The 10,740-nt window shown below is 35.4% G+C and overlaps 1 long non-coding RNA gene across 1 annotated transcript; it reads left to right on the forward strand.

The window, feature by feature from the left end:
• The first annotated feature begins 5,069 nt into the window (after positions 1–5,069).
• LOC124278109 lies at positions 5,070–9,833 on the forward strand. Its single transcript, XR_006898985.1, has 3 exons — positions 5,070–5,162; positions 9,482–9,502; positions 9,812–9,833. It is a non-coding gene; the product is annotated as an uncharacterized LOC124278109 (long non-coding RNA).
• The last annotated feature ends 907 nt before the right edge of the window (positions 9,834–10,740 follow it).

Consider the following 10,740-nt stretch of genomic DNA (forward strand, 5'->3'; position numbering starts at 1 on the left):
AATTCAGGCCCTGATCATCCTCCTCATTGACTGTCTGGATGACAACCATCATCTCTTCCAATGGCCCTCAACGAAATGCAAGCATTCTGCAAACCAATCATTTGCTGTCTTTGAGCAGTTGGCAATTGAGGAGGCCACATATTTACAGTGAAACAAGTTGTTTTTCGAGTTAACAGTTTTCTGAAACTTGATGCTTACTAAATAATTGGTACATGCATTGCATATAATGCTCGCCTTTGATGACAGCATGTGCATATCTAAATTCTATATGGGACTAAAACCACAGAGGTTGCGAAACTTTCCCCATGAATATATATTTTTAACTGTGGGTTGAGTAAGATTTTATATATGCTATACAGCCACGTGTGGATGAGAATATGATTTGAGTATGTCAAACAACATACCAGATACTGAAGCCTTTGGTTTCGACATTTCAGAACCCAGGCGGTACAATATAAAAGTCTCTTTAAAAGACGATTTCAAAGACAGTCATATGACACTACATGACAAGTAAAAGGCTAACTTAAACATAAAAAAAAGAGTACACTTGGAAACACTGACACATAAACATTAGATAAAGCTTTTGGCTGTCATACTTCAGGAAAAGGACCCTTACAGTTAATTCTCCTTTCAGCAGAACTATTTATTGTTATGGAAAGTTTAGTAGCAGGTGATCCTTATATTAATGAAAGTAATATAGCACTTTCGTGAGTTATTCAAATAGGGCTCCAAATATCGTGAGCACCCACCTAAGGATTGGGATTACTGTTTTCAAGTGACAAGTTTCTTCTGTGATAAAGCCTCATGGCCAAAAGCACACGACAGAACACTTCAATATTGTACGCATGTTGGTAGATTTCTTTTCAAGTAAATGGACAGATTATTTATATGTTCGGGATTGTTAGACTTTAACAGTTGATACAATTTACCCTTGTAGGATATATGAAGTAATAGGGAGAGATAAGTTGCCCTCTTAGATGCTTATAATATGGACAAATAATACAAAGTGATACTAATCTTTTACAACACTCATAGTACAATCAGAGCATAAAAGTTGGTCAGTATCAATATCATCATCGTACCTTAATTTACACATCATTAATTTGTGTGACTGGAATCTAAATTTACAAAATATTCTTAATAAATCTTTATGACTAAACAATTCCATGACATATCGTTGTATGTATAACAAAGATTTAAAGGTAGAATAAAGAGAGAAATCACTTCTTCCCGATAATGCCAATCCTGGAATTGTATATCTTTACAACGTGTCGAAAAGGTATGCATAAATATATCATAATTGCCAAAATCCTGGGATATTCAAATCAGTAAGGATGTTATCGAAGCGTACACCAAAAATTGACCAAACCGGAAGAGGAATCTGCTGAGTTGGTTTAGTCATTGTGTGATGATGTCATTAGTTGAAGGTAACTGCAAATCTGTAAAAGGAGGAATCAAAAGTGGAATAAACCCGTTCTGTCCCAGTCACCTGCCAACCAAAAAGCGGGCTTATCTCGGCTGGAAAGTGTTTAGTTGTCGATATTGACAATTCCCCAAATAACTACAATAGATAGGAATTATTACATTAAATCTTTGATAAAAGAAACTAGTACCAGTAACATATTTAACATGTCTCAGAAAGGCGAGAATATTAACCGAAGAGGACATCTACCATGAACAGTCATCACTTCTATGGACGTTTGGCAGGACGCTGGGGGCGGTGGGGTAGCCTAATGGTTAAAGCGTTGGCTCGTCACGCCGAAAGACCCGGGTTCGAATCCACACATGGGCACAATGTGTGAGGCCCATTTCTGGTGTCCCCCGCAGTGATGTTGCTGGAATATTGCTAAAAGGGGCGTAAAACCAAAACTCACTCAGTCAGTCAGTGGCAGGACGCTGAGACCTGAGGACATGTACATTTTGAAATGGGTTCCAAAACATCATTAATGTCGGTACAAAGAGAGATATGTTGCAAATATACCCCCAAATCACTGTCTCACAAAGATAAAGAATTTTGATAAGTTTAACTCGATCAAGGAAAGATTTGCTGTGTTTTTACAAAAGTATTCGTACGAAACATATGATTTTTCAACTTTATACATCACTGTATTATACCACACTTTACAAACTGAGAAAAAAACCATTCATTTTCTGCGCATGCACGCAGTAAATTGTGTTTGGGGGTTCAGCACAATTTATCAGAAATGAAATGAAATGTGAGTGAAGTTGACGGAGTAAACAATATGTGAAATGCAGGACGCCATCAAAGATAACATCATCACAACGTTTTGGACTCTAAAACATTTGGACAAGATGACAAAACACCCCGATCCACAACAACTGTGCTTCCCACCTTGCGGATTTGCTTCTTTATGAATATAAGTCAGACATTCTGCATGTTTTGGCAAAATCCAATCAAATAATTTAGCCATGAAGTTTAAATTGAGCTTCAGGCATATCCATGAACTGTTATCGTTCAACAACAATTTAATAATAGCAATGATAACTATCCTAACATTTGAGGATATAGCAATTGTACTCCCATCTTTGGTTCTTTATGTCTTCGAGTCAGAATGTCCGGTCAGTTTGGCAAAATGAAAACAAGGATATTTAGCCAAGAATATTCAATTAAACTTCCGGTATATCGATGATCTGTTACCGTTTAACAACAGTTAAATAGGCAATTCCCTTCCTCTGATTTACACAGCTGATCATGAAATAGATGAAACCAATGAGAACGCACCAAGTGTTTCATATGTAGATATATGCTCAACCACTTAGAGTCACAAAAGTCTCCGCAACACTGTATGACAAAAGTGGTCACTTGAACATTCTAATAGTCAACTTTATGTTAAGCAATATTACAACAGCTCCAGTCCTTGGTACTTACATTTCAGAACTGTTGAGGTCCAATCCAGAATTCCTTTCTTGTCAGAAATGTATAGACCGTCACATGACTCTTGTTAAGACGTTGGATCACGTTTCCATCCATCCATCCATCCATATAGCGTCTGTGTTCAGTCCAAGAGCGCAAAAGGCAAATCCTTGCAAAAGGTTTTATTTTAGGCTTGATGAGGGCATTTACAAATTTGACTAGTTTGATTAGTACTGTACATTCCATGTTGTTAAGGTGAACATTTGACTAGCCTTTGCATTCATTGATGACAATTCCCAAGGTTCCATAAGGATATGCTCCACTTTTCACGAACACATGGTGCCATGGATTCTTGTTCGCATTCTCATGATATCATCGGAATTGAACAATCGACTTTGCCTTCAGCAGCGATTCCTTATGGATGTGGGAAAGGTTTGGTCACTTTTATTTTTGTTACTTTTAATTAACATCAAAACACAACTTAAGAATTGTGCTGAATGGTTTTTCTGTCGTTTCAGCACCGCCTACGACTGCACCGCCCACGACTACACCACCCACGACATGTAAGTTTCAACACTGTCTACATCAAAGACATTTAGAAAAAAACATTGAATAGGTACACTTACATTTTTCAATCCTGAATAACACTAACTTCAAATGAGATATTCAGTAACTGCTTACAGATGGTCGTGTAAATGATATGCCATGTTAGCTCAAGAGCTTGGAAAAGTTGAAAGACATTGGGGCAAATCTTTCCAAACAAATACATAAGGAAATATATGAATTGTTACTTGGAAAGTGTGTAGTTGTTCTCATATAGATATCCTCAAATAAGTATTATATGTAGGCAACACTACATTAATTGATCAGTACATCAAACAGTTGGATTAGCGTAAGTGACACGTCAAAAATGTCACTGAAAGGCCAACGTGTTAACTGAAGAAGAAATGTATCATAACCATTGAATATTTCTATTAACGTTTTGCTTGACTATGGTACCTGAAGACATGCACATTCCTCTCTTGTACAGGGTTCCTCAGCACCACAAACCTTTGTTCAAAGAGAGTAATATTGTAAATGTACCACGATATCACTTTCTCACAAAGATAAAACCCTAATGATTAATACTATCAAGGACGAATTTTTCGTGTATTGAGAAAAATGGATTTGTTATGTAAAAACATATGATTGTTCACCACTGTCTTACATGACAAACTTAGAAAACACTTTTATTCCTTGAGCATGCACGTAGTTAAATGTCTTGGGAGGTTCTGGACAATTTGTCAGAAATGAAAGTAAGCGTGAAGTGTAAATGAAGTTAACTGAGAAATCATTATGTGAAATGTGGGACGCCATCATAGATAACATCATCCTACCATTTGAGGGTAAAACATTTGGACTTGAATTAAGCATCCTCTTTCACAACAATTGAAGAATTAAGCCCAACGTATTTTATCATTGCAGCACCGCAAACGACCAGACCACGCAAGTTTCATCATTTTCCTATTACATATTAAACAACGACATGTTTCTAATGATGTATTAAACAATGTTAATGTTTAAATTGAGTTGCAATTAACATTCAGGACTGTAACGTCTTCATAGTCCACTGTCCAACTCTCACTCCAATGGAATGTGTTCAGATATATGATAGGTATCTGACACAAATGTCAGCATAAAGGACAATTTATATGTACATGGGTTCCGTAAATTTACATGTTGCAACTTCACATGTCATTATACTACAACTGCATATTATTTGAAACTATTATTGATGATGAAATATGAGCTGTCAATACAAATTTGAAGTCTCACAAAGGTGTCCCTCCTTAGTGTTATGCAAAATGCAATAGTGATCTGGAAAACATTATTTGAAGAAAAAAAAAGAACAGGAAATTGAATCCAAAGATTCCTTCAATTTTGATTAACGTTCAGAAACTGTGGGATCCACCTGCAAAATGGATAAGCAAGAGCACCACAACAGGACAACACAATAACTTCTTGGAAAGTTCGGTATCTGTTCGCTAACGTTTTTGAAATCTGGTAGTACATATTATAACATCTTTGCAGTATCCATTCATGCTGATATAGGGGAATGGCTAAGGGTATAAATGTAAGTGAATGTTAACATTCTTTGATTGCCATTAATCCGAAGTAACTGAGTTCCATTTGTCATAAGAATTCTCATTTTCAGCCTGCGTTGGAAGTAGCATCTCGTGTGTTGCCAGTGGTACTTGTGGTCCCGTAGTCCTTCTCGATTGTCCAAGTGGTCTAGTTTGCTGTGCCGGTAAGTACTCTTAAGCAAGGAAGGTTACTATAGTTGCATAAGATGTTATTTAGATGATCATATTTCTTGAAAGGGATAAGATATTCAAAAGAATGAAATGGATAAACCCATTCGCCAGCAACCGTCATCATTTGAGTAAGCTTCTATTCAGTTATCTGGTAGGAGTGATCTCGTCATGTTAGGATCTTTATTAGGGTGAACATATACAGATTGAAAAACGTATTGCAATTTCTAGATTCTGGCATACAATCTTCAAGAAATCGCATTGGTATCAATATCCAAGCACATTGTCAATATTTGGTGTAACCTCGACCAACTGCAATTCAGGCCCTGATCATCCTCCTCATTGACTGTCTGGATGACAACCAACATCTCTTCCAATGGCCCTCAACGAAATTCAAGCATCCCCCCATACAAATATCTTTGAGCAGCTGGCAATTGAGGAGGTCACCTATTTGCAGTGTAACAAAATGATTTTCGAGTTTACAGTTTAGTAAAACCTAATACTTGCTAAATGGTTGGTACACGTATTGTGTGTAATGCTCGCCTTTGATAACTGCATGTGAAAGATCAATGTAGTGTGTGAGCGAAGAGTGAAATAATCATGCAAACGAAAGCAATTGTGATACGAATACTTATGACAACATGGTGCTAACTCTAGAGGGATTGAGGAACGTTTCCCATAAATATATATTTATATATTTTCAGCTGTGGGTTGATTCATATTGTGTATATGCTATGCAGGCATGTGTGGATTAGAATGAATTGAGTATGTCAAGCAACATAACATATACTCAAGCCTTTGGTGTTGACATTTCAAAACTCTTGAGGCACAATATAAAAGTCTCTTTGAAAGACGGTTTCAAGGACAGTCATATGACACTGAATGACAAGTCGTGATATCAAGTGTAAAGTAAAAGGCTTAAGTGAAATAATAAAAAAGAGATACACTTCGAAACACTGACACATAAACATGAGATTAAGCTTTTGTCTGTCATACTTCAGGAAAACGACCCTTACAGTTAATTCTCCTTTCAGCAAACCTATTTATTGTAAGTAACAGGTGACCTCTACATTAATGAAAATAATATAACTCTTTCGTAAGTTATTAAAACAGGGCTCCACATGTTATCGTTTAGCAACAATTTCATAGCCGATTCCCAGTTGATCATGAAACAGAGGAAACCAATGAGATCGCTCAAAGTGTTTATTATGTTATTAGTCGCCCGTGGAAGATACTGCAGTGTAATATTTTACGCCAGTATTACACTAGTGTAATACCGCTAGACATATGACGTCATAATGGTTACAGTTATGAAGTCACAATGCTAATGCCTCAGTCTCAGTGGTATTAGACCTTACTTGACTCGCGGAAAATTGATATGAGAGTCATCACACTGTTGGCAGTTTCTAGCAATTTATGTTCCTAGACTAATATACAGAATAGTAAACTCGTTTTTCGCTTATTGAACTCGCTTTCGCTCGTTTAATACCAAATCATTAACTCAGTAAATAGAATTGGTATTACATCCCTATTAGATAAATGCGTGATCATGTCTCCACAACCCTGTGTTACAAGAGGAATGACTTTAACTATTTAGTAATCAGAATTTGATGGGCCGATGCAATTTAGCTGATTATAAAGATTTATGTTCATTTAATTCTTATACAGAGAAAAAAAACTGATTCACTAATTAAGAAAGAGAGTAAATTATTTTGGTCTATGATATGAGGTAGATATTCAGTGGTAACAAACACTGTTAGCCAAAGTGAATGGGTTGATTTTTTCCCCTCGTTTTCAAGGAACACATATTTACTCGGAACAGGAGAAGTTTTATCATTTTATTTTTAGAATTTTCGACTCTGTCGATGAAGAGTTGTTTAGATGATGAGCAGATGATATTGAACTAGAGAAATAACTCACGATGAAGTCGTGTGGGCTGTTAATGAGATGCATATAAGGGCAGAAAAAAAGAAAGAATTCTTAAAGTTTGCCCCACCACTCTGTTAAAATATGTTGCTTCTTTTGTTTAATTCAATTTTGACTACAGGTGTTTATCTCGACTCTTGGAATAATAGTCCCCATGTATAAGAAGGGCAATGTTAATTGTCCATCTAATTATAGACCAAGTACGTTACTTGAAGTAAGCGGAAAAATAAGAATTACTTTACCTCTGAACAAACTTATTGTTATCATATTAACTGTTTTAGTCACAATATGGCTGACATATTGCCGATGGGACTATATATTTTAACTCACTCACTCACTCACAAGCGGGTTTTTGAAAAGGACACAAAACATGTGTTTAGAAATGGTATGCTCTACAAGTTATGGATCGGAAATACCAAAAGAAGAACCTTTAGATTATTTAAAACGTGAAAGCATGTGTATCTTTTGTTTGTTCGGTGACTGCAGCAAGGATGCCAGTTATTGCCATGCTTCTTTTCTTTCATTATTATCGATGTTGTTCAGTTTTTATCTGCTGATAACCAACTTTTACTGATATTGATTTACTTGATTTATTCATATTGATGTTTGCTGACGACATTGTTATGTTTGATAGTACGGTGCAAAATCGAATTAATAAGTTGACACATTATGGTGACAAGAGGCAATTGAAAATTAATATTGATAAATCTAAATTTGTTGTGTTTAGGAAAGGTGTGAAATTAAAGAAGTATGAACACTTTCATTTAGATAATGATATTCTTGAAATTGAACATCTTGTGTGTAGTTGTTCTACTGTTTTCATATAAATACTTAAGTGTACATTTCTGGATCCTGTACCAAACTCAAACAGTTTTATCGTAACAAGCGAGGAAAGTATTATGTACGTTGAAATCAAAGGTTTGTAACTTTCATAATTTGCTACCAGATGTTTTACTTCATATTTGTGATGGAAAGATTCTTCCGCATTATTTATTATACGATGCAGAACATTGGTGATCTACCATACACATATCATTGAACAAGTTCATGATACATTTTGTAAAGAATATATGTACCTTGGTAGGTTTGTGCCAGAGCCAGAGGTGAAATTGGAATTAAGGCACTCACTGAAAGTAAATATATATGTTAAGATAATAAAATATAGGCCTAGAATACTAAAGCTGCATCATAATAAATACTGAAGCATGTATATTGTTGGGAATAGATGTTGGCAGAAAACATATATAGACTGCTGGGTACTTATGGTTAGCAATTTACATTGCCAGTGTAGATATGGATATGTTTGGATAGAACAGGGTGTTGAAGTAAGTGTTTTCAAACAGATGTGTGTTGATATTAAGGGTCAAATGTGAATAGCAGGTGTACAAAAATATTCTTAGTTAAACTTTTATCATACTCCCAAATGTATCTTTCGTATGAATCATACTTAGGGACCGTTCATAATGATCCCTCCTCTCCTTCCCATAATTTCTAAGCATATTTTTTAACATATGTTATGTACAAAATTGCTGACCCCTAGTACGTGTGTACAAAATTGATGACCCCTAGCTCCCAAGAACAAAATGGGTGACCCCCCTTAAATCATCATCACTCCCCCTAGCCATAAATTATGAACGGTCCCTTATTACACGTAAAGATGAAGGCATATGGAATAGCATTGTGTAAATATACATGTAGTAATCATGGACTTGACTTAAGAAAGTATAAAGCAAAACATACTGGCTTTAGAAAGGTTGCATCCTGTATGTATTGAATCAAGATCGGAAAATCAATATCATTTTATGTTTGAATGTCCAGTTTATGATTATTTAAGGTGAGTAATATTGTGAAGTCATTCATTACGTAAAATGTCAATATTACTAATGTAACAAGACAGCTGTTTTAACTGCTTTGCCAAATACATATTTCTTGGTATGAAGAAACGTGCTAAATGTTTGCATGTTTGAAATCATGTTATGTTAAGACCTACTGGTGCTCAAGTATTGGAATACTGGTTTCTTGTATTTGTAATATGGGCCGGTGGCCTAATTACGGAAATGATGCTGGATGCAATTCCCAATTTTTATTTGTACTATACATTCCGTGTTGTTTAAGGTGAACACGGACTAGCCTTTGCATTCATTTATCAAGGATGCCACGGGTTGGGCAGGATATGCTCACCTTTTCACCACCGTCTGGTATCATTACTATTTGAGCGTGATTTCTAAACGCATGCTTATGATATTTTCGGAATTGTACAATCGACTGTGCTTTTAGCAGAGATTTCTTATGCATGTGGTAAAGGTTTGGTGACTTATATTTTGGTTACTTTTAGTTAACATCAATACACAACTTAAGAATTAAACTGAATCTTTTTTCACCATTTTAGTACCGCCCACGACCACAACACGTAAGTTTCAAGATTTCTACATAAAGGGTAGCTAAAGATATTTCGACAAATCCCCCCAAATAAATAGATAAGTCAATAATGAATTGTTACTTGGAAATCGCAAAGTTGTTATCCTGACATAACTAATATATTTACGCATCATTAATTTGTTTAATTACTTTATCATTACATCAAATAATTGGTACAACCGACGCAGCTTTCAGCTGTCACTTGTGCATGTGCTTAATGTTCGGTCACTTTTATTTTTGTCTCCTTAACATCAACATTCGTCAAAAGAATGGAACTGAATCGTTTTTTTGCACCTTTTAGCACAGCCCACGACTACACCTACCACGACAAGTAAGTTGTAACATTGTCTACATAAAGAAAAATACTTGAATAGGCACACTTACATTTTTCAATCCTTAATAACACTAATTTCAAATTGGATATTTAGCAATTGGCTACAGATGGTGATGTAAATGAAATGCAATGTTAGCTCAAGAGTTTGAAATAATTTAAAGATATTTCGACAAATCTCTCCAAGTAGATAGATAATGAAATATTGTAGTTTGTAAGTGTGTAGTTGTTCCCTTTGACACGTCCACAAAAACCAACAATATGTACACATCACTTCATTAATTAACCAGTACATCAAAGAACTGGTACAACCGAAGTCTGCTTTCAGCAGTGATACCTTGTGCATGTGCTTTCTATTTTTTCTCCTTTAATCAACATTTGTCTTAAAATTTGAACTGAATCGGTTTTTTTCCATTGTTTTAGCACCAACCACGACCGCGCCGACCACGACACGTAAGTTGTTACACTGTCTACATAAACGGGAGATAGAAAAATACTTGAATTGGTACCCTTACATTTTTCAATCCTTAATGACACTAATTTCAAATTGGATATTTAGCAATTGGCTACAGATGGTGATGTAAATGATATGCAATGTTAGCTCAAGAGTTTGAAATAATTTATAGATATTTCGACAAATCTCTCCAAATAGATAGATAAGGAAATATTGTACTTTGTAAGTGTGCAGTTGTTCCCATTGCCACGTCCTCACAAAACCTACATATGTACGCATCACTTCATTAGTGAGTGAGTGAGTTAATATTTAGCCGTATCGTGACGAGAACAATTAACTTTCTATCAATAGTAAAATCAATAAATATAGAACGTAAAAACCTGTCATCAAAGGACAGTAAATATACTAGATTAGCACAGCTCTTAATTTAAAACTAGTACATTAT

This window comes from Haliotis rubra, unplaced genomic scaffold (assembly GCF_003918875.1).
Source record: "Haliotis rubra isolate DU_JTF1 unplaced genomic scaffold, ASM391887v1 Scf106, whole genome shotgun sequence".
Classification (NCBI taxonomy): Eukaryota; Metazoa; Mollusca; class Gastropoda; order Lepetellida; family Haliotidae; genus Haliotis; species Haliotis rubra.